Source organism: Canis lupus, chromosome 10 (assembly GCF_048164855.1).
Source record: "Canis lupus baileyi chromosome 10, mCanLup2.hap1, whole genome shotgun sequence".
In the NCBI taxonomy this organism is placed as follows: Eukaryota; Metazoa; Chordata; class Mammalia; order Carnivora; family Canidae; genus Canis; species Canis lupus.
Genome location: NC_132847.1, coordinates 39,148,577 through 39,154,576, shown reverse-complemented (window position 1 = coordinate 39,154,576; position 6,000 = coordinate 39,148,577). Strand labels below are relative to the sequence as shown.

Sequence of the window (6,000 nt, the reverse complement as noted above, 5' to 3'; positions counted from 1 at the left end):
CATCTTCCCTGGCCCAGGAAAGCTACCAAGAATTTAAATTTGAATTGAAAGAGTTAAATTTAGGATTGATATATTTAAAACTCATAAGTAAGTTATGTTGAAGTAGCAAAAGAAGTGTATGTCACCATTGGAGTAAAAGAGGGGCGCTGTAAGAAATTCTAGTCCAGTTACAGAGTTATAAATAACGACAAGTATAGGACTGTCCATGTAAGGTGTGACCAGGACTTTTCTATGATGTGTGAACATATGGTGGAGTAAGAGGGGAAAGAGATTAGTAGCACCATATAGACCAGGACCTTCATACACAAAGGCCTCTGTTTTTTTTTTTGTGAATGAAAAGAGGTCATCTAGGGCTGTGCTCTGAATGACCAAACCCCTGGGAACATGATGGTATCCCAGGAGCCAGTAGCCTGAGTGATGTCCACTCCAGGGAGCACCAGCACTGTCAGGTACTAGTGTTCCCCACTCCCCACACCACCACCCCGGGGGCAGGAACATGGCATTCTGGACCTGGATAGAGGGAAGAACAGAGTGTAGCACAAGCGCATATCCAGGCAGCACACATTTGGTTCAATGATAACCATGCATTCCCAGAGGGAAGTCACAGAATGGCCCCTGCCTCAGAGAGGAGGAGGGGGAGGCAGCTATCCCCTTCTTATTGCTTTGACATCTATAGTGACATCACATTGGGTGGGTGGGCTCTGTGTATCTGACTCTAATGAGTGAGAAGAGAACAGACATCAGAATCAGACTGAGGTTCAAGTCCTGGCTCTTCCAGTTACCTTCAAAGTACAGTCTCTCCAAATCAGTTTTCCTATCTATAAAATGGGGAGAAATGTAACTCTCTTAGGTATTTGAATAAGAATCAAATGAGATATTCATGGATAGTTCCTAGAGCATAGGAAGTATTTGAAAATAAGATTCCCCACTCACATTTCTGTCTACTAGTGACACATCTGGTATTCAGAGAATGTACATCCTACCATTCTTCAGGATGTGAAGTATTCTCTAGCAGTCCCAGTAAATCATTTGAAAAATCAAATTCAGAGATGCCTGGGTGGCAAGCAGTTTAGCAGTTGCCTTGGGCCCAGGGTGTGATCCTGGAGTCCTGGGATCGAGTCCCACATCTGGCTCCCTGCATGGAGCCTGCTTCTCCCTCTGCCTATGTCTCTGCCTCTCTCTCCCTCTCTCTCTGTATCTTATAAATAAATAAATAAATAAATCTTTAAAAAAAACAAGAAAAATCAAATTCAAAAGCACGCTGGACAAGTCAGAAGTATAAGTGTTAAGAATGAACTACACAAACAGTAATTGAGTTTTGACAATCCTCACTCTCCACCCTTTCCCCAGCAGACTTGCTCTGTTGCGTTATGTCACAACATGGGAGTGAAAGGCTATTAAGGAATTTTTTTTTAAGCTCCAATCATTCACTGCCCTTCAACCTAGTGACAACAAAATTTAATTGAGTAGCCAGTGATCCTCTCTGGGTTTGGAAACTTTTTGGCTTATTTTTGTTTAGGGGAGGTTGGAGATATTTCTGCTTTAGCACTAGGTACTACGTATGAGATATTAAGTGAATTAGGGAGAATATAACTCACTAATAATAGTATTCTGGTTATTTTCTGCAGTATAATAAACTTCCCAACACTGTGGTTTAACACAATAATTTGGTTTTCTTTCTCATGGTTCTAGGTTTGATGGACTCAGATGAGCAGCATTCACTTGGGGTCTCTCCATGCTGCTGTGGTCAGATGGTAGGCTGGGGCTGGGGCTCTCTAGAAGGCTGGCTAGAACCTGGGTGGGGTGGCTGGTGACTGGGGTGAGCATCTCTTACCCACAGGGCTTATCCATTTTCTCAGAGAAAATGGTAGGATTTATTTCTAGGCAACAATTCATTTCCCTGGAGGAAGCAGTAGATGATTAAGGATAGTTTTAACACCTAATTTTGATGACAGATGGGTGGGGCAGTATAGGAAGCAGGCCTGAGAAGGTCCAATAGAGGCACTAGGGCATAGGGGTTATAGAATATAGGTTTTACAGATGAAAGCCTTAGGTTCTGTTGACCTCTTTGCTACCTTGTCAGCTCTCCAACCCACTAGCTGTGTGGCTTTGGAGCAGATTTATCTTCTCTGAGCTTCATTTTTGCCACCTCTAAAAGAGGCTAATAGTGCCTACTTCACATAGTATTTGTGAAGACTGAAAAAGATAGTCAAGTACAATGACCTGTGTTTAGAGGATGCATATTAGGTGTTCAACAGTGATAAGAGGAAGTGTCTTAGGAGCCAAACCTAGAAACAGCCCAACAAATGAGAGATCCCCATGCTAAGAAATTTGGTTGGTTCCAGATTCTCTGGCAATGACTACAATCAAATATCCCTTACATTATTTTAGTCCAAGAAGGAAAAACCTACTTTTGGTGAGCAAACTTGCTTATGGTTACTTGTTTCTACATGTATCAATATCCTTGTAGGGAATCCCCAAAAGAAAACTATGGTTATGGCTCATTCTGGTGTCTTGTAAATGGGGTTGTTTTTTATTACATAGGTTGTGTTTGGCTCTGGGGAAAGGGGAAGCTCAGATCACAACATGTTCTGAGTGGGTGTGTGCTGGGAATGCCCACTGCTGGTCCTTTGTACATAGCACCTCTCCCATAAACTGTTAGATCTCTCCGTGACAGCTAAATACATGCTTTAGACATGTGTTAAAAATCAGGCATGCCAGGCCCAGCTCAGATTTCATCTCACTGAATCACATTCTGTGTAGGTCCTTAGGAAGAAGGCAACAACTTCAAACAGAGATTAAGTTGCTTTCAGGTAGAATTACAGGGCAGAGGCCTGGCTGGGGAAATGTTCCTACAATTTAAGGGCATCATAGATGTCCTACTGCTTGAGTGCTTCAAGAACTGCAGAAATTGGCAAGCATTTTCCTTCTTCTTTTTTTAAATCTTTGTGGAACTTTAAAAGTCAACTTTAAGTGCCAGTTAAAAACTGTATAGATAGCAATAATTTCTATTTCCATCAATATTAATGCTAGGGACAAGCCCTCCACCCAAGTGACAGGAAAGCATCCAGAACCAATTTGAATCCCCAGGCAGATTTAGAAAATTATTATGCCTCAACAGGGGGTAGGGTTGAATCTATCTGTTTTGACCCACTTTGGAAGATGATCTGATCCCACTACAAATAAACAGATGATGGAAAATGCAGGCCAGGAGTAGATAGCATGACTAGGTAATTTTAGCCATTGACACAGAGACATTCTTACTGCTCAACAAGATCAAGGCTAAACTTGGAGTGGGCAGAGTTCCTCGACATTTTCCTGGGTCAAATATGCAGCTTGGCAATCAGTCAGGAGAGGAATGAGCATAGAAGATTCATCCCCTTCAGCTCAGCCACACGGCTCAGCCAGACACTCCATAGCAAGGAAAGTCTATTTGTTTCTTCTTCCCCTAAGGGAAAGGACAGTTTTTTTAAAGGACCAGAAAAAAACCTTTGGCCAAATCTGGATTATCAGATCAAGGAATAAAATTATCAGGAAGCTTAAGTAGACATAGAGGAAATCAATTAGTCTGAAATTAGATAAAATGAATACATAAGGTCATTTAACAAGTATTTCTTGAAGCTCAAACCAAGTACTTAACTGTAACTTCTAAATCTATTTTATTTGAACTATGTACAGATAAAAACGGATTTCCTGAAGTAATTAACCAAATAATGTGATGACTAAAAACTAAGCAAGGTTTAGCAGCAGCAGAAAAACATAGAAACTGGAGAGAGGAAGTGATATTATTTCTTTCTGTGCTATACGTTCTACATCATATTTTAAGAGGGGGTAGAGATGACCTAGGTCATGTCCAAAAGAGAGAAATCCAGGTAGAAGAGAAAGGCAAAACCATATCACCTAGAGACTGATCAAGAACTGGGAGCATTGAGGGGGAGGGACACTCAAGGGGCAAAGGGACATGATTCTTTGTTTGATTTTCGTTTGTTTTCATTTTGAAAGGCAGTCTTGTGGTCATAACATGTTTGTGTGGAAGTTTAGGATAAACGGTGTAAGGAGCAGAAAGCCATCCCAGTATAGAATAGATGCCCTGATAGTAGTGAATTCCTTGCCATGCTTAAGATGGATGGGTTGTTGACAGTGGTATGGAAGAGGAATTTGAACATAAGGATAACACTGGATTGGGGTGAGACAGAATTCAGGGGCAGGATGGTGTGCTGGTTACATTAAGAGCTCAGTTCTAGAAACAGACTGATTCGGTGGTCTCAATCACTTATTTCATGTGATCCTGAACACTCTACTTAACTTCTCTGAGCTTTGGATTATTTCACCAGGAAGAGGAGATAACAGTGCCTGTCCCATGAGGCTGTTTTGAGAAGTAGATGCTTTAATGCATACAGAGGGCTTCACATTCTGCTTGACACCCAATGCTTAGTAAATGGCAGCTATTCTTACCATTAGTCATGAGTAGTAGAGTTTTTATTCCAAATTCTCTCAATTTAAGGAACTTAACCTACAACACAGCTACAAGGTGGCACACAGATTGGCACCCCAATTCATGCTCTGGGATCTAGCCTGGAGGTGAGGAGCAATGGGAAAGCAGTAAACAGTGAAAGAGAGAGAAATGAACCTGGCCCACATGCTCACAGCCAGAAACAAAGCAGGGTGTGACCCATGAAATCAGGCCATGAATTTACAGGGAGTTTACTATACTCTGACTTTTATTTTTTTATTTTTTATTTTTTTTATACTCTTTTATATGATTACTTTTTTGTTTGACTTTTATAGGAATAAAATATCAGTTGAATAACGAATAGAGGTTTTCTTGGAAGTTAATGTTTACGGTGACTTTACTCAGTGGCAGGGAGACAAGTGGAAAAAGATGGTAGAAAAAGGAGGTCTGTGTTAACCATTGTGTAAGGAAGATATTGGACATATATACAGCAACACCCTTCCCACCATCCTCAGACCCGGACTCAGACCTGGCCTCACATCTACCTGCATGAAGATATAAACCACATGTACAGGCACCTAAGAGTCCTTTCTTGCCTACTCATCCTCCAAGATTACCCTTCCCCAACTCCTAGAAAAAGCTATATAAAAGGACAGCTTTTCTTTGGGAAAGGAAATTGACTTAGTGACATGGATTCTCATCCTGGCCAGGCTGCTTAAGTAGCTAGCTGGTTTGGCTTGAACAAGTCACTTACTTACTCTGTTCTCACTCCATGGTGAAGGTGTAACCTAGCCCTAATTGAGCTCCAACAGATCCCATCCTAATAGTTTCCTACACTCTAAAGCGGAGAAACATTTTTTTTTTTTTTTCTGAAGCCTACTATCTCTTCCTTGTTTACCTGGCCTATGAGCTGCAATTCACCTGAAACCACACATATGTGCACAATGTCAGAAGAACTGGAGAAGCCTTAGACATCAAATATCCTTGCCCCTTCAGTTTACGGATAAAGAAACTGAGATTTGGAGTGATAACATATTTTTTCTAAGGAGAGACAGCTAATTAGTTATCAGGCCAGGACTAGGGCCCAAGCCCTCAGAAATTCAGATGATTGTTCTCACTCACATGTATGCACATACACCACAGCCACATGGTGATATCTTAAGAGTTTTGTTGAATATAACATAGATACCATAAAATCACCCATATTAATTATACAAATATCTAAATTTTAGTAAATTTACAGAATTATGAAACCATTACCACAACCCGGATTTGGAACATTTTCATCACCCCATCGAGATTCCTTGTGTCCATTTGCAGTCATTCCCCATTTCCACCAGGGGCAAACATAAATCCATTTTGTGTCTCTATAGATCTACATTTTTGGACATTTTATACAAATGGGATCATAAAATATGTGGTTTCCCTTCCAAGTTAGAGGGGAAAGCAGTCAATCTCTCACCATTAAGTATGATGCAAGCTATAGATTTTTTTGTAGACTCCTTTACCAAGTTGAGAACATTTTCTATTTCTAGTTTATTGAAAGT

At 40.7% G+C, this 6,000-nt stretch overlaps 1 long non-coding RNA gene across 1 annotated transcript in view; it reads left to right on the top strand.

The window, feature by feature from the left end:
- The first annotated feature begins 723 nt into the window (after positions 1 to 723).
- The window catches only part of LOC140640926 (uncharacterized), a 30,371-nt gene continuing 25,094 nt past the window's right edge, over positions 724 to 6,000 (top strand). Inside the window, exons 1-2 of the long non-coding RNA XR_012037526.1 lie at positions 724 to 789; positions 1,693 to 1,754. This is a non-coding gene — a long non-coding RNA (uncharacterized lncRNA). The remainder of the gene's footprint in view (positions 790 to 1,692; positions 1,755 to 6,000) is intronic.